This window comes from Dromaius novaehollandiae, chromosome Z (assembly GCF_036370855.1).
Source record: "Dromaius novaehollandiae isolate bDroNov1 chromosome Z, bDroNov1.hap1, whole genome shotgun sequence".
Classification (NCBI taxonomy): Eukaryota; Metazoa; Chordata; class Aves; order Casuariiformes; family Dromaiidae; genus Dromaius; species Dromaius novaehollandiae.
In genome coordinates, this window is record NC_088132.1 from 50,123,082 (window position 1) to 50,146,617 (window position 23,536).

Here is a 23,536-nt window from a genome sequence, read left to right on the forward strand (position 1 = left end):
AATGTAATTTCTGGTTATACAGAACTGAACTTTTCCCTTGCCAATTTTGCACTTATCTCTAGGTTAAAGGTTGGAGCTGCCAGTGAGGGGCCTGGTCACTGTGTGTACACCCAGAAGCAAAATGTTCATCTGCCACGTTAACAGATGAAATAATAGAATAAACACAGCTTAAGACAGTAACAGCAAAAGTACGTAGTATGGACTTAATTTACATCAGGAAGTGACCCACTTGAAACTTTCTCCTTTCTTAACTTTTATCACCCTCTTAGAACTACTCTGTATACAATTTTGATATTGTTGAAGTAAAATTCTTTTCCACTCTTTGCCTGATATCCCAACTGAGAGACACCTACTGTCTCACTGACTCAGCAAGTCCGGAGAGCTTCTATATCATGAACCTGACTCGGAGACTTGTATACCATAATACCCTTAACAACCACCACAGTAATAATAGTAATAATCATATCAGAATCAGCTCACCTCTCCCAAGGCTGCATCCGGACTGGCTTTCTTCCCCTTGCATAGATTATAATGTAGGCCTTATCCACGCAAACACCATGCCTTTAGGAGTAGTCCTCAGCAGCCCTAGTGGGAAGAAAGCAGGTGGGCTAGATCTCAACCCGGGGCAAAAATGTGAAGGTTCTTCATGTGAGGCTAGTAGGATCTGCCTGCCAGTGTTCAAACCTTTGGCAAACAGCTGGCTCCTGCTCTGGAAGTGATACCTTCCCTTTTGTCCCTTTGATTGTCAGTGATAAAGCAAGGCAGAATACGTGCAACTACATACCGCACAGCCCTGCAGTCAGTTTTGAATTTAGATTTGAATTGTGATATCAATGTCACGGTGCACATGCTCTGAGAAAGTAGTTACGAAGAATAATTGAGAGATTCAGTGTGAAGCCACTGAAAGCTGTAATTTAAAGTTCCAGTACTACTATTACCATTAAAATTTAAAGTGACAGAGGCCCAACTATGAATGGTTATTTTCTTAAATAAAACCATATTTCTATCCTATGTGAAAATTCATTTCTGACTACCAGTCACTGTCACCAGAACCTATCTTTGTGGCTTCTGGTGTCAGAAGAGATGGCGAGTCTTATGCCTGTGACAATGAAAGAATCAACAGGGAAGCAAAGCTGGGAGCCTCTTTGGAGACAGCCGGAGTAGATTGATTTGCATGAGAATCAGCAATGTCTCCAGCCTCTACACTTAGCAAAATGAAGCACAACTTTAGTAGCGCATAAGCAGAGATTAAACAGGAGCCCAGACCTAGCCCTTGGAAACTGGAAATGGTATCCAGGACTTACTAGCCAGTATATTCAAGTATACGAAAAATGCTTCTGAGTATTTATTTGGCTGGTGTTAAACCTAGAAAACAGATGAGCAGGTCATAGAATTATAAAATAACTTTAAAATGTCAGTGGGACAGGTGGCGGGAAAGCCGCAGGACTGCAAACTCTTGTACTGGTCTCACAATATTGGTGTTTTTTCCTCAAAGTCTGGCATGAGGAGATGCGATGAGAACCTGAACTTTTATTGAAAAAGGAAGCTGCTGCTTTCTGGGAACAAATAATTTCTTAACAAAGAATCTCTTAGAAAGTGGCAGAATTCTGCTTTCTTTTGCACAAGGACTTCCAAAAGTCAGAGCAGTATTTGGCTCACGGGTAGCTGTAATGCAGTCTAGGAATTTATGGAAGTAGAGCTGTCGTCGAAATACCAGCCAGGCCATCCAATGTACATACGTAAACAATTCACATCAATCAGATGGATTTATGTTCATTTATGTTTCATGTTATTATCAACATAAATGCATTTCAATTCCAGAGACAGAACAATGAATCCAGTGTTTTCAGGTGAGAGCAGTGACACACAAATAACCTGGGACAGCTACCAACAAGTATCCAGGTGGAAAGGAAAGCAGAGGGCTTTTTGAAAACCTGACAGAATCAATTATTTCTCCTTACAAGTGATATCAGCATATTAAGTTATCTTCCTAGCCAGCTCTCAAGCAGCTGCATTCAAGATCATGATACATGGTTCTCACTTTCAGTGATGCTACTAAATGGGAGGATGTGAGAAGCTTTCAATACTTTGGTCATCATCAGCTAAAACAGCTGTCTTTTATAAACCTTGCATGGAACAAAAGTGGAAATGATCAGAAGAAGAAATCAGAGAAATCCCTCAAACTACACTAGACAGCATTCATTGGGAGTGGTTTAATGTAGAACAAGGATGTTCTCTTCGAAGGCACCTCCAGGGAAGCAGGAAATGACTGCAAGAGCAGAACAGAGAAATATATCCACCAAGTCACAGCATAAACTCTCTGTTTAGTAGTCAGGAATATCTATGTTACAAAAGAAAGCCACAGAGCAGAGTATGGAGACAATACTGTGATGTAGTGCATCTTTTCCCTGGCTACTTCTGAGGTCAGGCATAGAGAGCATCTGTGAAATAGGCATTTAATTATGGACTATAGACTGTGATGGGCAGCAGCCTTCTGGAATACTGGCAACTGTTGAGGACACTGAATACACATATATTCAGTGATGAGGACTCAGCGCTGTCTGCTACTTTAAGTATTTGAAAAGGGAAACTGCACTGCAGCCAGAGGCTAGTACTGCTCCATACCAGATGCTGTATAAACACAGAATCAAAAAATCTGTTCTCTGCATCTAAGAGTTTACAATGTAGGTAGTTAACTGGAGAAACTTTACAGCCCTGCTAAGACAACGCTAGCAGTGATTCTGAACTCTTGAGGTAAAAATTCATCCCTTTTGTTACTTCACTGGCATCTCTGCACTATAGCAAGAATGCATTTGGTTCTGTGTTTGACCTGACTAGGGCTGACTCAGAGCTGCTCTGCAGTGTAAGTAAAATTGCACCTTGTAGCAGCACCAAGGCAGCTCCTCCAGGCATCATCCTTGTGAATACCAGGGCTAACTGACCTCCTTGATTCAGCCTGGGCTGAATGCATATAAACAGCCTGGGCTGAGACAGACTAAGGAGATGTAGAGGAAAGGGGAATCCAGCTCTGCTCTCTCCTCTTTGGGGCAGGCCATCACCTGCAAGGTATTTTCCTGCAGCAGCAGTGGTGCAGAACTGACCTATCTGTGGAATTGGGTGGCATTACATAAACTGCTTCTGCTCCTCTTTTAAGCTGTTGGACCATCCAGGAACAGTTCTGTTACCACTGACCGTGCGTCTGTAATAAGCATGTTCCTTCCTTTGTGCCTTTCTGACGCTTGGGCTCTGCAAAGAGCAGGAAAGAAGGGCCCCAAAGAAGGCTAATTAGTGGTGGCCTGGTGAATGCTTGTGAAAGCATTCAAGGAGGAACACATTCTGTATAGATGGACAAAGCTGTGATTGCTCCAGATTCAAAAAAGTAAGTTTTTATGTTATGCACTGTAGACATTCCTTACCTGTTTTAATTTTTAACAGACACATTCCTTTTAAAGTATCAGGAGCAGTATAAGTTTAATGTGAGCTCAGAGGACCATGCAACACAAGCATAACTGACTCACTGCCATCACTTGCTATAGATGCATTTTACCTTCCCCTTCTTAAGTCTGTTGAAGTTCTTAACGGAAACAGAACATGCTGGAGAGCTGGCATTTGACACAGAGCTTACAACATACTAGTCAATATTGAAATTGGATTTGAATTACTGTGCAAGTAATTGCCAATAAGAAAACTAGAGTAAAAGAGCTGTGAAAAGACATAAAGCACCTGCATAGGCAAAGGAAACCAGGAGTAACCTCTGTTTACAGGGGTCAAAGGTTTGAATTTTTTATTATTGTACCAGGGAACTGAAACCGCTTTTTAGGTGTGTGGCTTTCTCCTGTAAATTTAAAGTTTTGTCTTACATGGAAGTTTCGTGTCTTTACACTAATCAGTGTCACAACGAAAAAGGCCAAACAGATGAACAATATTTATACTGAACCTTTGAACTGTTGTCCCAGTACTATCACTCTTTTTAATCACAGAGTAGTTCAGTGTTTAACTAACCTTACTTTCATCTTCTCTGTCTCCCCTTGTGCTAGATTACCCCAGCTGCAATAAACACTGAAGAAAGCTGTAACATCCTGAGTAGTGACTATAACTTGTCCTCCCCTTAATGACAGGTTTATGCAGTTCGTCAAAACCCATCATCTGAACAAATAAGATTGAATTACTTCAATGACTGGTGGATTGGACATATGTTGAGCTGAAATAAAAGCAGTGAGGTATCTACTTATTAGGGGTTTCCTAATAGAAGTACTCTGGGTGTCTTACTGAAAGACAGCCTTACTGTCATCTAGGGTGTTTTCTTGGAAGCCTAAATAGTAAAACAAACAAACAAACAAACAAAAAAAACCCCAACCCCCCCAAAACTGAGAAACACAATATTTGCTGTATTCACAAGACAAAACCCCATAATTGAGAAAACATCACTGTTCAAAAAATTTGAAGCCACTCCCAATTATAGGGGATAGACTGGTGCAGAAGTCATCACTCTCTGTTCCAGGATTACTGACAATGTGCAAATATTGCACACAGAGTTCCAGACCAGACTGATGTTTCTGTTAAAAAGGTCAGTAGTGATGGTGTCAGTTGTACGTAACAGTTCCCAGTTAGGTTTCAGGGTAAACACCACGCTGAGTAGAAGCAGAGCTCTTCTATTCTCTCAGTGCTTTTTGTTTCTCTTTCTTAACAAAGTGCTTAGTAAGAAGCAAACCAGAAACTGAAAATCTTTTTGTAGGTTTTTACAGAGAAGTATGACTTCACAGCCATTTCTTGATTCTGCAAACAGGTATAACTAAATGCACACAGGTGGTATAACTTAGTGACTTGTGGGAATTACTCCTTACCTATAACAGCATGAACCAGAGAAGGAGAGGATCTACTTAGTTGTAGTTTGGGGCTGTAGTTCCATCTCCAGCCCTACCAATGACTCTCTTGGTAGTCTTCATAATGCCATTTATTTTTTCTGCATTTTGCTGTATTCCCCCAAAAATGAATATATTAACACTTTCCAATCTCATAGTGAGGCTAACAGTCTTGATTTATGCTAACAAAGCATTTTGAGATCCTTATACCTTTACACAGAAATGTAGAACTGTAATTATTACTAGAGATTAGCTGGCAGGTAACGTGTATCACCTTACAATATCCCCTTTTTTTCCTTTCCATTAACAGACCTTAACTCATATCTTATAAAGATACTATTTGCACAGGAACAGAGGTGAACAAGGCCATTAGAACTGTCACTGAGACAAAGGAAAATGTTTTCTAGTTGAGACAGCTCATTAACAATCTAAGCGATGATGGAATCAGCACTTGGGGTAACTCCAAAACCACCTACTCAAACTGGCTAGGCAGATCGTTAGAGACAGATCCTGGTGGCTCCTGTGATTTATGTTCATGGCTATTAAAAGCAAAAGAAAGAAAGGTTTCAAAGCTGTGTTTGTATTTGCCAGCAGAGCTGTTTGTGATTTCCATTTTGTTGAAGATTTTTGTTTCTGTTTTATCCATTACCAGACAGAAAAAAACCCAAAGACTTTTACTAATTCTTATCTCCTGCTATTGACATCACAACCAGATACACATTTGGAAAAGCTACTTAGAGTATTCAGTTCAGTTAGTATGTTAGTGGTGTTCCTGGACTGGAGAATGTATGTAACTATGTATGCTCCATTATTTACCATTCTTTCAGCAGAGGAACTAGAGAGGAGGAGAAAAGGAAAGGAAATTTGTAACCTGTTCATCTGCATTCCTCTATCTGTGCAGTACTTATTCTGCCAGACAAATAGAAAACTAGGATGTATGCCTCTGTCAATTTACACCTTCATGAACAATAAAATGCCCTTCTATATAAAATAAATAAGTGGGCACTACTCTAAGGCTCTCAGTTTATGCTTTCTTCTTGTCATATTCTTCCCTTAGTTCTTTAGTTTATGAAGGAAAAAATACATGAATTACATTCACTTAGGAGCTGGAACCAAAAAGGCTCCCAAAGCATAGGCTTTGGAAGAGAATGCAGAAGCCATCATTAAAACATCTTTCACTTAACCATGTCTACATTAGGAGTACCTTATTAGGTATGCTGAAGACCGCATCACTGGGGGCAAAAACTTTATCAACTTTAGTTTCAACTTCAGTTTGGCCCTAATTCCTGAGAAATATTGAGGGTATGTTTAAGGGGTATGTTTCAGACTATCTTTACTCAGGAAAGATAGTCTCATTTAAACCCATTTGAGACCAGTAGGACCCTTTTAAATACAGGCATATGCAGTTCCTGGCTAAACAGACTACATTTTCGGACTCAGCAGGAAAAAAGAAGTGAATGTTGCTGTACGACCCCCATTTTAGTCCTAACATCATAGCTCCTACTTCCCTGGATATAAAAGGTCAGTGGTTAGGCAATATATGCTCTGATTTTGGTTAAGAAAGATGTTGCTCTAACGAGCCTGAATTACATCAGCCACAACTGTCGCCTACTGGGAACCTTGAAGCAGTTACCCGTCGCCAAATTGTCCACGTATGGTCTCACTAAAGGCATGGAGAAGTATCCCAGCTTCTCTCAGTACAATTAAAGACAAAACTCCCCAAGCCATTCCAGTACTCTAAGAGACTCTCAGCCTCCTCTTCTAGGTTTCTCCCTGCTTTCAGGCAAAGGAGAAAGAATTAAACCAGCAGACAGAAAATCAGGGAACAACTGCATTGCTGGTCAGGTTTGTTTCTCCAGCTCTGTAGTAGGCTTGAAAAATGCAGCAGCAATGGGAGGGTGAACAAAGGACCAGCAATGGGACCGTCCTCACACAATGAAATTAAGCAGTCCAGAGTAGAATGACCTGAACTCTTGGTATAGACATAGCCATAATGTTTTGAAGGATGAGGCCCTTGATTTAAAGCACCAGTAGAAACCTAGAGGTAAGTTAAACTGTCAGATATAGTGAAATGATGACAGATCTGTCCATGAACGTTCAGGTCAAAGAGTGGATGTTCCTCAGTAATATTCAGGACTATAACCATACACAGCAAGACAGACACATGATGGCGGAAAGAAAAGAAAAATTCTCCTTCATCCCCCACTATCTCAGCCCACTACCCTGCATAACCTCTTGTAGCTTGAAGCAAGACAAGCAAGTCAGCATTTCACACCATCCGACAGCTTTGACATGACAGGTATGGTATTTTCTTACCCACAGAATTGCCAAGGAAATCCGCCCTAGCAAAAGTGCAAAAGTTTTCAGTGTAAGGAGGTGGGGTGCAAAAACTGGCTTGTAGGCAAAGGTTGAAATGACTCAATCTGAAACAAAATGTAAAGCAATTACTGTTAGGGAAAAAAAAGATCATGCTGACATTTAAAGGCTGCAGTGATAGTATCTGTCCCTTCCAAGGCTGACATAACCAGCCTTGATCTGATCCCCAAATGTTTTTGGATTTTTTTTTTTGGTATTTGGGATATCCTTTTTTTGGAGGTGGGAGACACTGGCACGGGTTGCCTTAACCTCAGTTGTTGATGCAGAGAAATAATTGCCACCCCAGAAAGGTAATTACATATGCCATTGTTTATACGCATAATAGGCCTGGAAAAGCATGTTCTGCAGATAGAAAAAAAGAAAATCCTGCTTTCACATCAGGGCGGTACACTATGTAAAGTGACAGATTGCCACAAATAGCATTCAAATCCTTGCACATTAGTGGTTGATTTTTCTTCTAGGGAAAGAGAGAGGGGGAGGGATGAACACTGTGGAAAAGGGTGGAGAAAAAAAAAGGAAGACAATTTTGTTCAACAGCCACGGTAATATATCCAGTGGTTTTCGCTCTCCTGATTTCTGCTAAATGAACCTGATCTTTAAGAAGTTGTTTTTAAAGTCACTGCCTTAAAGGGACATATTCTGTTTTTGCCATCTTGTGCAAATACCACGTCTTCTAAAGTGGCCTTAATTTGAATTGCTCTGAAAGCAGACCAAATAATCTGGTAGAATATTGTATGGCACAATGCATCCCCTCATTGTGCCTTTAGTACCACAGAGAAAGTGAATTTAGGTCACAAAAGGACAGCTAAAGTCTCTCTTTTTTTCCCCTCCCACCATAATATAACTAACAACAAAAGAATAAAACAAACAGTGTACTATGATGTCAAACCCTTTCTTTTTTTAAAATGCAAAATATGTATTTCTTCCAAATATTGAAAGTACCAGGGCTGAACAAAGAAAAAAATACATATGTATTTCGATATTGAACTGAGCATTGTTAGATGCTGAAGCAATTCATAGCAGGCTATTCTCTGCTGCAGTGTCCAGCAAATTGCATGACCTGCTTGTTAGGCTTGACAACAGTGTTTTACCTAACAAAGGCCTCAGCAGCTCAGAGCAGCAGAGGAATGTCAAAACGAGCACATTTCACACACAGATGTGTGACCATAATAGTCTATAAGGAGATGCATGGGGTGGAGGGAAGGGGATGGGGGTGGGGAAGGCTAACAGTTAGCAGTAGGGACATGGCCCTGCTGACCACATTTAATCAGCCCTTCTGTAAACAATTCAACATTTTCATTGTTCTCTAAAAACTAATAAAGAGAAACAAGCACTTTTCATTCATCTTGAAGTAATTTTCTGTCAGGTTTGAGCCCCTTGTGGCCTACAGCTTGTGCATTGCTAGCTGTGTGATACAACAACTATTTCAATTTATTTTACAAACTCTGGCCATTCACATGTCAGTTAGTGTTCACCAAGCCGGCATCTGAAATTGTGCAGTTAACGAGTTTTACAACATTTCTATCAAGAGAAACTGTTTAGCATAACTGACTCTTAAGGAGTTATTATACCTCTAAAAATCCATTTTAAGGGGCATTATTTAAATAAAATAGAAAAACGGTTCACTGCCTTTTAAAGGGGCTACAAAAAAAGTCCATCAGATCCAGTGCAGTAATCCTCAGCTTAAAGCACTCTTGAGAGCACTTCTGGGAATTATCAGCATAATGAAATGTTTTGTGAAATGTCCAGATAGATTCCTCTACTCAACAATTTTACTGCACCATATTTATTTTCCTCCTAGTTTTTAAAGAAGTGAATTACTTTTTTGAGAGGATGACTCTACATTGTGCAGATTAACTGAACACATTATTACCAAGGCTGTAGTATAAGTGAGAGGTTCAGCTTGTGTGCAGTCTATATACATCTGCAGAAAAAAAAGTCAAGCCCTTTATGCTATACCCAGTTCTAAAAGGGTTAAATCACAATGAGGCTTATGCAGATTTGCATTTCTCTTGTACTGCATTTTTCCCATACTCTTAAACAACTTTGTTATACAATGGCACCTGTAAAATGCTTTATTGAAAACAGTTCTTAAGTTAATTAAACAAACAAAAAAGACTATAATACTGAAATTTGGTTTCAAATGCTCTAAAAAGGAAAGGTTTCTGAATTTTAACTTAAAGGGTAGCTATCTACATATCAATTACGATGACCAATGCCCCAAATCTGCTAATACCACGAGTCCATAATAGTAGAAAACTGCAGCATAGGAGTAAATTAATCTTAACAGATTAAACCACCTAATAGAGCAAAAACCTCACCTGTCACATAAACAAGCAAGTGTTTCTGCCTAAAATGAGAACTGTCGAGAGAAGAATTATGCTACAGTACAATAACAGGTACAATCCACAGAATGCATGGCTTATCTGCCATTATTAATTCAATATCGATTATTATCTAGTTCAATTAATAGCCTCAGGATTAAGCACTATCCTCATTCTCTTTAGGCCAGCATATTGCCAGCAAATGCCAGCAAATTTGGTCTGATGTTTTGAGACTTTTCCACACCAGTTCAAAATGGAACACCTAACACTGTCAGTACTGGAGATCTGTGAACAGAAGTTCAGTAACTCTGGTCAACAAGACACACAGGCAATGGTTTGTGGTCTTCTCAGGAGGGCCATCTCAGAATGAAGTGATAACATTTCCACAATTACCATAGGTAGTACTGTACAGGCAGTTCTAGAGAAGCTGTCTCCCATGGTTTATCACTCTATTGACAGAAATGCATGCAAGATAGCTTCCAGATTGACAAATTTATGATTGGTCAAGAATATTAAGTGAAATAACAGACACTTTCCTAACAACCGGGCTACAACTAACTTTTGCAAGATGTTGAGCATTTTGGCACTCGCCCTGAACGTATTAAGTTTTAAACATACAGTCACAGGCAGAGCTGGTTACCCCACAGTTAAAACAGTGGGGTTTACAATCAAGAGTTTTTCTGGATTGGTGCCATACTCCTTAGCACTGAGTTTCAAACCTTTAAATAGCAAGAAAACACACAGAATAGGAAAAAAAGGAGAGGGTTTTAAAAATATATTGTTCATATTTATGTCAGAATCAATGAAAAACTTAAATAACTACACTTAAATAAGGCATAGGTGGTCAGGCTGCTGGAAGGTAGGGAAGGAGGACAGCTATCAGGTTCCTAGAATAGGAACACCAAAGATATTGAGAGTCAAAATTGAAAAGAACTCAGTGCACAACAGAAGCGTATCAGATTCCAGAGAGGAAACCAAGGGGGCACATGATTGGAAGTCAGTGATCATTTCTTATGAGACTGATAATAGGAACAATGACAAAATAATCAAAGCAGGACAGGAGTGAGCTGAACTTAATCCTAATGATACTATGCAATCTTATGCATTCAGGCCCAATAGTCCCCAGTTTACTGTGTGGTCAACTAGTAGGTGCTATAGCAGGAACAGGAAAGGTCTGCTGGGATGAGGTAGAAATGGGTTAGTAGGAACTCCTACATAGTCCCAATGTTAAGACTGTACCACTCCCTTCCTTCAGAACCCCACTTCTTTCTGCTTCTTGGCATGAAGAGGGTTTTGATGAGGAACTCAGAGCTATATCTACAACTGGTGGCAGAGGCAGGAGCTCTAAACCAAAAACATACAGATAATCTCATTTCTGCAGATCTGAGAGGGGCTTTCTTTGCCATCTGACTGGGAGGAGTGAATAAGATGGAAACACCTAAGAGGAAGCCAAGGACAGGAGGCAGCTTTACTAGAATCATGTATTTCAGTACAATTAACTATAGTCATGTGTTTTCCATGAGTTAAATATTATGTCAGCAAGATTTCTTTGCCCCCTCATTATTTATGTAAGTATTTTGCCAAAATGGAGAGAAATACTTTTCAAGCATGGATGGAGATGTTGCTTATGTTCTGTTGCACAGTGGAAAGTCTCTTCTGGGGGTCAGAAATGTTTAGATGAAATAGAAAAATAAAAAAGAAGGCAGTCTTTGGGTATGACAGATGTAGGTGCAATGCATGAAAAACTAATAATTCATCTATCGTGTGACCAAAACCTTGAATCCTGGTCTGTTGTTTTATCACTTGTTTGCATAGTTTCAATGTTTTGTGCAGCAGTTATTTCATTTGTTTCTTGTTTCTAAAAAGACTGGTTTGCTTCCCCAAGAAACAGGCACATCTAATTTACAGGCGATTGCAATATGGTTTAGAGGTACACAAACTTGAAATGACCCGGCTTGTGTGTCAGAAGGGCCCTTACGACATTCTCACAGAATTCAGTGCAGGAGAAGTTCTCTGCCAACCAGCTGTGGGTGGGAAGCACATTGGCTTGGTAAACGTGTTTGTCCTTAGCTCTGTGTTGCTGGGAATAGACTGCTTCCGGTTCCTTAACTCACTTAAAGCTAGCTTGGGTATCCTTGATCTCACACTGAAGGCTACAGTGTGGATATCCCAAATCACTGATAGGTGAATGTAATTATTTTAGCCTTATCCTTACATGTACAGCCCTTCTTCTGGATTATATTCCTCCATGTTGCTGGGCTAGCTCTCTTCCATCCTTATTCCCTGAAGGACACTTCAACACTTCACTTCTATGTAGGGAGCATGGTCAGTGTAAAGCTGGTTAAGTGCGCTCTACCTCTCTGCTGAATTTGTCTTCTTTGTTAAACTTTTTTCTCCTTTAGTGAAAGTTTGGAAACGCTTTGCAATACCAGGACTGAGTAGAAAGAACATTGCTACTGGAATTGAAAACAATTAAGACACCATACTTCAGGTTTAGGTAGACAAGTCTGTCCTCAAATTATACTTTAAAAACATTCAAAAGCACATAGAAATAAAAGCAAAAACAAAAACTGAGCTGCCGCCACATCAAAGCTGACGTTGTATGGTAAGGAAGACATTCCTATTCATACCTTCTCTCCTTAGGTAGATGTCAATCTAAATGCCAAATTCCCTTGCTTTCAGCAGAGCTATATATCAGGATAATGAGATTCAGGTCCATGTCAGTTTGGTACCACTAGTAATAATATCAAAAAGACTTGGTCTGAGATACTGGTGACCTTTGATATTCAGGAAGAAGCAAAGCAGGGGAAAAAGGAAAAAAAAACCCCAAAGAAATAAAAAGAAAAAATTTGTAACTTTTCTTTCAGCTCACCTTTTAAGTATTGCTAGCTGACCGTTAGACCAACCTTCCTTGGCCTTGAAGGATGCGATGACACAGCTATTTGCAAGGAAGTTCAAAATACAAGTTGCAAAACTTAAAAAACACAGCAAGCTTCTTTTGCATGTAAAGTTAAACCTGATTAATGTAACCAACCTCTGTTACTGTTGCAGCCATCTGTGATAGTCGGAGATGCAGTCTGCTTCTATCTCTGCATAACTTGCCTATAAAAATGAAGGCATAACAATGTGAATATTTCTTTTGTTGCTTTTTTTCTACCCTAGTTTCTAAGAAATAAAGCTTTTGTGATCATTGAGCGGTTGTGTACTGTCCTAATGACTTTTGAACTCACTAGCTAACTACAGCTGAATAGCTAAAGGTATGGAAGAGATTGTGAATCTAGAAGTACATGCAAATTGGCAGCCCGGCAACAGACCTTCTTGTGAGCCCAACTTTTATGAGACTCCTGAGAATCCATGCCAAAGAGATGCTTTGGAAACCAGGCTGCAGTAGTTCAACTACTTATGGAGTCCTAGGAGGAGGACAATGGGAATCAAAAAAGCCTTCTGGCTGGAAAAAGAGATGAATACTCCATATCTAACTTAACTGTGTATGGATGCTCTAGTAATAATTTGAGCATGTATAATTTCAGCATACACAATCGGTTAACATCTTTCTTCTCTCTCTCCCTGCACATACACACCAACAACTTGCTTACTTACAAAGCAGAGCGGGAAACTGTTTACCCCTGTACCTCACAAGGGGCAGGTACATCCAAGTAATTATTTTTGACTAGGTTTCAGCATATGGCAGGCTCTTCCCCATCCCGTAACATGCACATTGATCCATTAACATCCAAGTCAGCTCTCAGCTGTTTTCCCATTTATTTCTGGACCACTTCAATCCTGATTTTACCTGATCACTTTACCTTCCCCCTCCCTTTTAGCCAAGCCAGATGCTGTTCACAGCAAATGGACTGCTTTCAGCTTCACTCTACCAGCTGCCTTAAAAACATAAGGTTAGGCACGAATTCACTCAAAAATGCATCATTTGCAACTTCATAGGCATGGAGATCTGTTCGTTTTTAAAGGATGGTATAAAAGAGAAAGGAGAAAGAATAGGCAGCACACACGTTCACCTCATGAATCCAGAAGCTAACTGGATATACAGGAATCTGGGAAAAAAATGCACGTCCATTGATTTAAAATGTACAGTAACACCTGTTCCAAAAATGTCAGGGCAACCCCAGCACGAGGCCAGACTCACAAAAGCCCAAGTCAGAAACCGAGTGAGGTGGAGGAGTGGGGTCCAGCTCCAAAGTCACATCCTGCTTTTTTCCTCATTCAAAGACAAGTCAGTGTGTTCTGGCCTGGGCTCCCATCACTGTATCAGAATGAAAACAAGCAAAATGGAGACTTACAACTTGTGTCATTTAATAGCCAGATTTCGGTCGTCAAAGTGGTCTGGGCTCTGTCCTGGTACATGATAAGCTTTTGACAGCAAACTGCCAAAGAAACTTAGCCACACATCCCTGAGGTAAACTGAATCCTTGTCCTTCCTTTGTCATCTTAGCTGGCATGAGGACTGCAAAGATATGTTTCCTTAGGGAAGAGAACACTCTGTTTGTTTGGGCTCAGCCATTCTCTTGAACTAAGCCACTATTTCTATTTTCACTGAGTACAGGATTCACATGCTTTCATCTATCTGTGGGGAATTTTCTTCATATGAATAACAATGGAATCATTGATATGGCGATTTTCTTGGGAAGGTCTTGTAGTAGGGTTGCAAGTCAGACGTAAACTCTAGCTAGCAATTGCATGAGCAACAAATAATATCTTAAATGTCCTGAAATGCTGGTGCTTGATATTTCAGAAGTAGCTTTTATTTATCATGCTGTATGTCAGCTACCTGTCTCAGATGACGATAATAGCTGTTCTTTCTGGATGAAAGTCAAAAATAAAAATCTTGCTGAATTTTAGAGGCACTTCAAACATGTATTTTTGCATTGTACAGATATTGTACAGATTTTGTGCAACACATTGTATTGTACAGATATCTTACACCTTTACCACATTTAGAGTCAAAACCTGAAACAGAAGAGCGGACAATATTTGAGCACTGACTGGCACTAAACTGATATTTGTCAACATTTCATAGTCAGCCAAAGCCTATAATCACAGTCATATTGTGCCATAGCTCCCATGACAAGTCCCATTTTGTGGGACTTCACCCAAATCCTGCAATGCTGTTGTCCCCATGCTTGTTGAGATAATGGAATAAGGAGTGGTGAAGAAGAAAACTGCAAAGAGATATATCAATCACTGCCTATTCTCAGTTACCAGCTTTCAAAGTTCATGGTATACTATTCGGATGAACGGAGGCAGATGCCTTGAGTGGTCTGGTCATACTCAGGCCAGTAGAACTCTATTCATTGATCCTAGTGGATTTAGATGAGATTCCATGCTCTCTGTCAGCGGAAACATGACACTGGATAATTTACCAAACTTCTGAAGATCCTTGGAAAGAAAGGGAGAATGGGAAGAGTCTCTCCAAAATGCTTTTAAGAATATTTTCTTCAGTCTAATGATGCCTTGCAGTATTTCATGTGCTCTTGCGTTAGTGTGGCTAAGGAGAGAAACATGTATTTGCAAGGTTCATATGTCACCTGCAAAACTAGTCTAAGAATGTGGGAACTGAGTCTATACTTTAGAACTTGAACAACAGGTCAAAATTAAGTTTCAAAATCTCATACTAGAAAGCTAACCACAATATTAAGAAGTCAGGAAAAACTAACAACTGGAAGTGAAATGAAACAGTGATTTATTTTGTCAAAATAAGTATAATTAAGAAAAATGCATGTATCCTGTCATATTTTTGCCATGTAAATATACCTGAAAATTCATAGGAAAAAAATAGCCCATTCAAATATTAATACATAAATTCTTTGACCCAGGGCTTTCCGAAGTAATTTGCCCAATTCCTTTGAATGTATTTTCCAAATGTACATCAAACTATCCACAGTGGTAAGCCATGCTGCAAATTTATCATGCCACATGGTTCTGCAATACTGTAAACAGTGATTGCAGAAGGAATGGATGCTATGTTAACGTCCGTTGTTTTAAAAGAACTCTCAAAGAGATAAAAAAGAATGGCTTAATGATGCAAATGCTTCATGTGGATGTTTAAATAAATTTACTCTGGGTTTATACTAGTTTATGAACTTGGTGAATTACTGAGTTTTGCTAGATTTTTATCTAAATAAATGTGATCTTAACAGGCTTTCAAACCAATTAATTCTTTTTTAAAATAGCAGTTGCACAGGTGCAACTTTTTATGTAAGACGAGGTCTAAATTAGGCTACATCCGAAAAGTCAAGTGGTAGCAACCAAATGCTTATCAACTACAAAATTATCACAATTGACTATCTATCTCTGTTATATGTCGTTACATTGTTTATCACAGAATAGTTCCATTTAGGATATAAAAGGTGGCCTTCTCAAATTTCTGTGCAATAATTTCTACGTAAACTCTGAAAATGTAACTGATAATATGTCAATGATTACTACACAAAGAGGTTAAATATTACAGCTAATTTCCTCACTGAAATCCAATCCAGGGATTAGCAACAATGGGGAATCTGTTTTATTTGCATTTAATTTGTACCTTCACACTATTATCTCCCATGTTTTAGTTTCAGGAAATGTGGTCTCAGGCTATTATAACCACATTTCATGCTGCAGTTGCACTGTTATTTGAGCTCTATGGTTGGAAACGACCTACTGAAAAAATAAAGCCAGCATACTTTATTTTAATTATACTAGAACTGTGTCTAAATACAAAAAAATACTACCGTATATATTTAATATGGAGCACAGATTAACAGTTTTATGAGACATAAAATCTACCTATATCATTTTCTATTTACAAATCAGTTATATATCTTTCAACAAAACAAATGCCTATAGTCTAAAAATGAATAAGGAGAGCATCAAACTAGCAATCACATAAGCAGTAAATAACATCTTAATTGGACTGGAATGCCGGAGTTTGATTTTTTGGGGACTAGCTTTTATTTATTGATCTATATGGCATATTTATCTTTTCAGTGATTTGTACAAGTCTATTCCCTTTCCTCAATATTGGATCCATGTATGGTTTTATATTGCAAATCCCATCTGGGGAAATAGCCAAGTAAGAGAAGCACTGTTGCTTCTGGAAAAGCCATCCATTTAAAAGCTTTCACTGAGGCAAGGATAACTTCACAGTTTTTACACTTTGTCTTCTGATAAAAAAGAAGGGGAAAGAGGGAGAGGGAGAGGGAGAGAGAAGAAATGCTGCTATTATGAAGTTGCCACCCAATGCATGCTTCAACAGTTCTTTACTCTTCACTGGCTTGGCAGCAGTGAGAAAACAAGAAAGGATTCTGTGTACACTGGGAAATGTCTTTTAAATGTTCCTGTGTATGTTCCATTTACTAGTGAGGTTAGCAGACAGAAATGGATAAGGTAGGTTATATACGTCATGTGCAAGCTCTGGATTCAGTTCTTCACAGAAACATTTGCGTAGATTCATTCTTAATATATCTGTAGTATTTCAAGATAAACTGCACTTCACTTTGCACATTACGCTCTGCTGTGCAGCTGAGAACTGGCGAACTTAATCATTCGCAGCCAAACTGGTTGGCAGAGAATCCACCTCTTTTCTAAAACATAGGTGTCCACTGCTGAGGTCAGCATTAGAAGAAAACAGAAATCTATCAATGACTCTCTTGTTCCTTATAAAATTGTTTCTGGAAATGTCACCCTGGAGACATTGTTTGGTTGTTTTGCTTAGGACTGTTAAAGGTTGGCCCTTAAAAATACTTTTACTGTTGATGGTAGAGAAAAAAGTTTACCAGCAGCAATGTTGTACTTACTTGACTTTTGCTTTTGTGAAAGTGGTTTTATGAACACTGAAAAAAAATAATGCTCTGATATCTGTCATTGCTCTAGTATAACCTTAACTGCCTTGAAAGGAGCTAATGAAATTTTTTGGTGTGTCTTTTAGAGAATACATTTGCATTTGACATAATTAGTGGTAGGCAGATCCAGCTACATCCAGGGGGAATCTCAAGACAACTGCTTTGCCGACTATTAGTGCCTAATTTCTGAATGTCAAAACCTGCACATCTTAATTTCTAGAGAATAAGCTCAATTGAACTTGCTCCCCAGTTATGCAAAAACTGCTCAGATAAAACCAAGTGGACACCAATGTAATGAATGTGGTTATTAAATTGTTTCAATTGAAAGAACCCTATTCTTACACCATCATAATGGGAACAATTTATCCCCACTGATCGGCCTGTCTCTTTTTTCTGAGCTCTCTTTGATCTTGAAGCATATTGCAGTGGTGTGTCCTATTGAAAAGCAAAACTGGGGCAATTTTAATGCTTTTGTACCTTACCAGTGCTCTATTTTTTCGCTGTTTAAAAATAGCTGTTAATTATAAGTGCAGTTTAAATGTCTCAAGTGACCCAGAAATGCAGGTTGGAATGAGACAGATTGTGTGTCTCATATAAAACAGATGTACTTTCACAGAGCAGTCTGAATTCAGCCCTCAATATGTATCTTTCTCTAAGGTTATTTCAGGCAGGTATTGAGCTTGTCTAGCACTAAGCTATAAAATCCCACACATTTTGAACAATGAAGAGAAAACTGGATCTATATTTACCTCAAGAATAAAAAGCCTCTTTTTCTGTGTGGGTGTATTTTGCTGGTAGTGCTTGATGGGATGAGGGCATTTCCCCTACGACTTCCGAGACCCAAGAGACCAGATGCCTCATTTAATCTCCACCTCTTCTGCCTCTTGACGTAGTAAGCCTCTGCTTTTAAAGAACATTTAGCGGTAATAAACTTTCAGGAGCTCCTCTTATTTCGACTGGATTAAGCATTTGCACAAGTACAAGCCATACCTCGCAGATATGAAATTTCAAGCTTTTCTGGGTTTTGAGTGGCTTGAAGAAATCGTCTTTTTTTTTTCCTCTCTTCTGCCAACAATCCCTTTTAATTCCTGTCTGTGATGAGGTTCATCAACAGAAGTCTGAAAAGTAGCATGCAAATTAAATTAAGGCATGTTAGTTATTTACTGGAGGGCCTGAACATATCAGGTATTTATATGTCTATTTATTTGTATGTTGTTAGACAGCAATTTACAGACACTTCAATTCAGCAACAAGACTCTATTTCAACTTTCAGATTAGAGTAGAGTGTCGAGTGCAATGAGTTTGATGAGCTCTCCCCTGTCCCCACAGATCAGCAGTACACATTTCAGAGCCGCGACCACTTCATGCAACTGAATGGTTTAATGGTGAAAGCAGCCAAGGGTCAAACGAGCTTGGATTGTACATTCAGAGCTCACTCATTAAGAGAGAATGACGCCTAGTTAAGGGGTGAACGCTGCAGGAAAGACTAGTCTGCAACTCTAGGAAGAACCTACCTGCCCTGCAGCTGAACAGGAAACCTGAGTCAGAAGAGCATTTGAAACTTTTTCCTCTCTGCTTGATTATTAAACATGACACAACTTTTCTTCCCTAATGCCACCCAAGAATAAAACTAAAAAAATAACGTAGCATATTCAGTTCATGGGCCCACAGAACCTTTCTCTGAAAAATCAGAATTTTGAGGTTCATGCTCTGAAGACAGTCACATGATATATAGAGAAATATGCTAATCTGATCGTGGGAGTAAGTGCAAGGGGTGAACTACTTTGTTTTCAGCACCCCAGGAGACCATTTTCAGTGACAGAGATTTTAGGAATTAAATCAAATTTCTTAGCATTTTAAATGCTTACAAAACTTCTCAATGTCAGGGGATGCGAACAGAGTAACTCAGCTATGACACATTGGAATATTGAGAGTCCAACTCCAGGAAAAGCCACAGACCTTTCTAGTTTAGAACATCAGCCCCCAAAAGACTGCAGTGATTATATCTGCCTTTGGGAACTTTCTAATTGTGGAAATAAAAGTGCTTCCTTTAAGTATTCCCACATTAACACTTAACACTATCATGATGGAAAACATAGATCTGATAGCAAGTGAAACAATAGCACATCTATGCTTGAAACAAGAAAACCAGCATTTGCAAAAAAATACTCGTCAGCCATCACTATTTTTTTCCTCTTTTTGGAACTATATCTTGGTGCCTAAAGGATCTTTCAAGACACTGATGTCATGAGAAATTTTTCTATTAAAACTCCGTAGGCTTTTTTTCAGTTCGTAAATTTTCACATTGCTATTTTGTGAAACACACAAGACTGAACTTAAGTTTAAACATGTGCACAAATTAACCACCTCTTTGACAAAGCAGTACAAAATCAATCTTAGGCATGTACTTAGATTTGAGTGCTATGCGGACACGAAATGGACACACGCTTAAAAGCTCTGCAGCACTGAGACCCTTCATTTGAATTTAGGTGTTAATATTTTAATTGAATTTAAAATAATGCCTCTTAAATCTAGGTAAGCAGGGACAACTATACCGCTAGAAAAACTTCACTGAATGCAAGAAAACTTCATCACAATGGTGATTTAGACCCATGCTACTTTTCATGCTTTAATTTTAAATTTCTCTTTTCTACTAGATGAAGATAACCCTGCTTATGTTGCTATATTAAAATCAAGGCCTTTTGATAGAAGAAGCAATGTGGGTCCATATTGGAAATGACTTTTTTTTTTTTTTACACAAACAGAGGGTGATCAGTTTAGAAAAGGTATTTATACCTTGCCGTTCACAGAAATAGGCAAAACAGAAAATTTGTGTCACTGAAAGGAAAGAACAATCTTACAAAATCAGAGTGGGTCAAAAAATATGAGGTGAGAAAACATGAAGAAACAAATCTCTAAAGAGGCAGAAGTTACAAAGATTTTTCTGAAATCTTCAGTAAAGACTATACAGATGATGTAAACAATAAATAGGTAAAAAAAGAACAGCAGACTGAAAAGTTAACAGGCAGCAGTGACAGAGGACTTCGCTGCTTTAAGCCCACCTTCATGACAATACTTGTGTATGTAAAGTCCTAAACTGGCTTCTGTCAAACAGCTAAACCTGGTTTTACGGGCTAATAGTTCTATTCAGGTTTGGCAGAGTTCTTGTGAGCCTGCTGAATCTTTCTGTTGGTAACATTAATTAGAATGGTATTTTTTAGACTGATAAACAATCTTTCAGTAAATTCCTATCTGTCAGGAAAAAAAAAATACCACTGTGTCAGGGAATTAATTATGCTTGCTGAGAATAGTTCCGTTATGATTTCTCCCCTTATTTCAGACATAAAACAGAACAGCTGTATGTTGCATATCAGACAGAACATGCACACACATATATATGCTTTCTATCTTCATCCTTTGAATTTGCTGTCATGAATGGTAATGAGCGAACCTCAAATATTTGGAGGCTCGATTTAGAGAGGGACACGATGATTTAAATGTCTAGGATGCCCAGTCTTTCCAGTTTACTCAGCATTAACGGAGCCTCTCCTATAGTATGTTATCTCATTTCAGATGCTACATGACTGAGGACCTTTGGAGAAAGTCCAGAGGAGAGGAACAAGAACAAGCAGAGGTCGAGGAAATATGATTTATGAAGAAACAATGAACTGGGGTTATTCAGCCTACAGAAGAGAAGACTGCCAAGGGACACTGTCACAGTCTTCCCACACTCAAAGGCTTGGTGCAAAAGAGCAAAAAGATTTGTCCTCTCTGAACAAAGAGCATTAAACAATTAATTATAGGCTTCAATTGCAGGAAGACGGAATCAGGCTAGCTACTGGAAAAAGTTTTCTTCCAGAAAGGCAAGCAACAGATCAGATTTTTGGAGGTAGTTATGGGAGTATACCATAACCATAACACAGTGATGTATTGAGGACAGGTCAGACAAAGATCTGTCATGAATGGATCTGTCACAAATAGTTATTCCTACTTTGGGCATGGACTTGAAGTTTTTTCAAACCTTTTGAATATATCCTCTTCTAACTGTTCTTTCCAATTCCTTCCCCAGTAATCTGCAACCCACTGTACTGCTTCCTACTGTAAGACTTCCAAATACATTTCTTGTCTTTCATAAAAATGCATTTATCACCATCTTGCCCCTTCCCTTTCCATTTCCTTCCGTGGTTTTCTTCTCTCCATCGCAGCTATCCATGAATATCTAATGGACAAACAAAAATAAACTGAAAAATACAATGTGAGGAGCTAGAATGGGTTTGTTGGTAGCCAGCCAGTGTCTGTAATTGTGATTACAATATCCTCATAATCGGCTAAACTTATGATTTGTGTTGTGTCCTTAAAACCAAAGCAATGGTCCTAAAATTAATGCCAGTGTTTCAGTTGCATCTGAAGTTTGTAAGTGTAACAGCTTTACATTATATTTTTCTAATAAGACTAATATTTTGCTTTCATTTTTTGCCCACAAGTTCCTCAGCTTTCATGCGGATGAGGAGCTTGAAGCCAATTTCATCCTTACGGTGATCCCCAAACTGTTTCATGCGAACTAACAAGCTGTCCTTAAAGAAGGGACAGAACCAGGATCCTTTCCAAATACCATCCTAATGGGAAAGCTTCTTTCAGCTGTCTCTAACTCCTCCTTTTTGCTGTCTTTGTCACATTTTGCCTTTTACTGTTTGGTTTGATGAATTTTATTCTGGGTGATGTAACTGCTTCAACAAGAAAAGTGGAGCATATTCTGCGTAAGAGTTGGTATGGCAGTTAAGACATTTTTCAGGGAAGAGAAGGCAGTGGCTTTGAGTACTAGAGGCAGAAGACAGACTTTATGTGGGGTAAATTCTCCCATCACAGAGCTATTACCAAGACAGAAGAGAAAACAACTGTTCTTGTGGCCATGCTTTAAAAGAAAAGAATGACCACACTTCATGCTTTTGTTTTTTTGGGCTTAGTCCCAAGTCAGAGTTGTTGGTGATAGTAACCTAATTGCCTTTCATACTCCTAGACATTTCTGGAATTGTAGTTGCAGAAAACTACTTTTAGGAGAAGTAGTTCCACAAAATCATGTAATTATTACCCATATCAGTACTCAGACATGACTGTGTCAAATACTGGATAGATGCCAAGGCAATGAATTTGTAACATGCTGTAATCCAAGGCTATACTGAACAACATCTGGGGTTTGATTAAAAATATACTTAGTTGCATGCATACTTTCAAATACTTACATACAGTGGATATACCATAAGCAGCTTAGTCCTATTTCCCAGTGCCCCTGTTTCATGTTCCCACCCACTGCATTCCATTGCTACTACCTGTGCTGCTACCCAACTAAGGTGCCATCAGCCATACGCTTATCAGGTGTTGTCTGTCACAGTGGATAGAACTGCTGGCAGAACTGCCAAGCACATGCTGCTTATTACCTCTTTTGCTGTATTTGCTCTATTTGCAAGGAAAATGAAAGAAAAACTTCAATATGCTGCATAATGCTTCTGTAAATTATATTCCATTCAAAACAGCAGAGCAATTTTTACTGCTTATATTTTGTGCTATCCAGCCCTTTAAGACAAACTAGTGTAAAGCTAAGGATGCTTTCCCAGGTGCTAAACCCACACTAATCACTGAGGGAGTAGGAAAGAAGAAATCTGAATTTTTGTGATTCTTGACCCGTTACTCTAAATCCATTAATACACATGGATTTAGCATGATTGGACCTGCTGGCAGCCAACTAATGGACTGACTCTGTAGTTGGTGATAAGGAAAATGATTCTACTACAATCCAAGCACTTCATTACCACCTGCCCCATCCCACCCACAGGATACTTATTTTCTTAATTTTAAGATTTAAAGAGTATATACAGTCTAAAAAACAACATCAGTAGCAAAACAGTTACTGCACATCACCTTTGTGCACAGAAAACTCTGATATACCCTTTGGATTTTATACGTACACTAAAATTACATGACAGTTTTCTTCTGTCACAATTCCTTGCTGTCACTGTGTTATAGGGGAAAATTCACTAGACATTTGGTGGGAGAAGATGTCCAGCCTCAGAGGTCAATTTAGTTAGTATATCATTGTATATGATATGAGTTGGTTTAGTTAAGTGCATCATTTGTAGCT

The 23,536-nt window shown here is 38.8% G+C and overlaps 1 long non-coding RNA gene across 2 annotated transcripts in view; it reads left to right on the forward strand.

Moving 5' to 3' along the window:
• The window catches only part of LOC112992013 (uncharacterized), a 63,839-nt gene extending 40,575 nt beyond the window's left edge, over window positions 1-23,264 (forward strand). For both annotated transcript variants that reach the window (XR_003261428.2, XR_003261425.2), the window contains one exon: window positions 20,974-23,264. This is a non-coding gene — a long non-coding RNA (uncharacterized LOC112992013). The remainder of the gene's footprint in view (window positions 1-20,973) is intronic.
• Window positions 23,265-23,536: the final 272 nt, after the last annotated feature.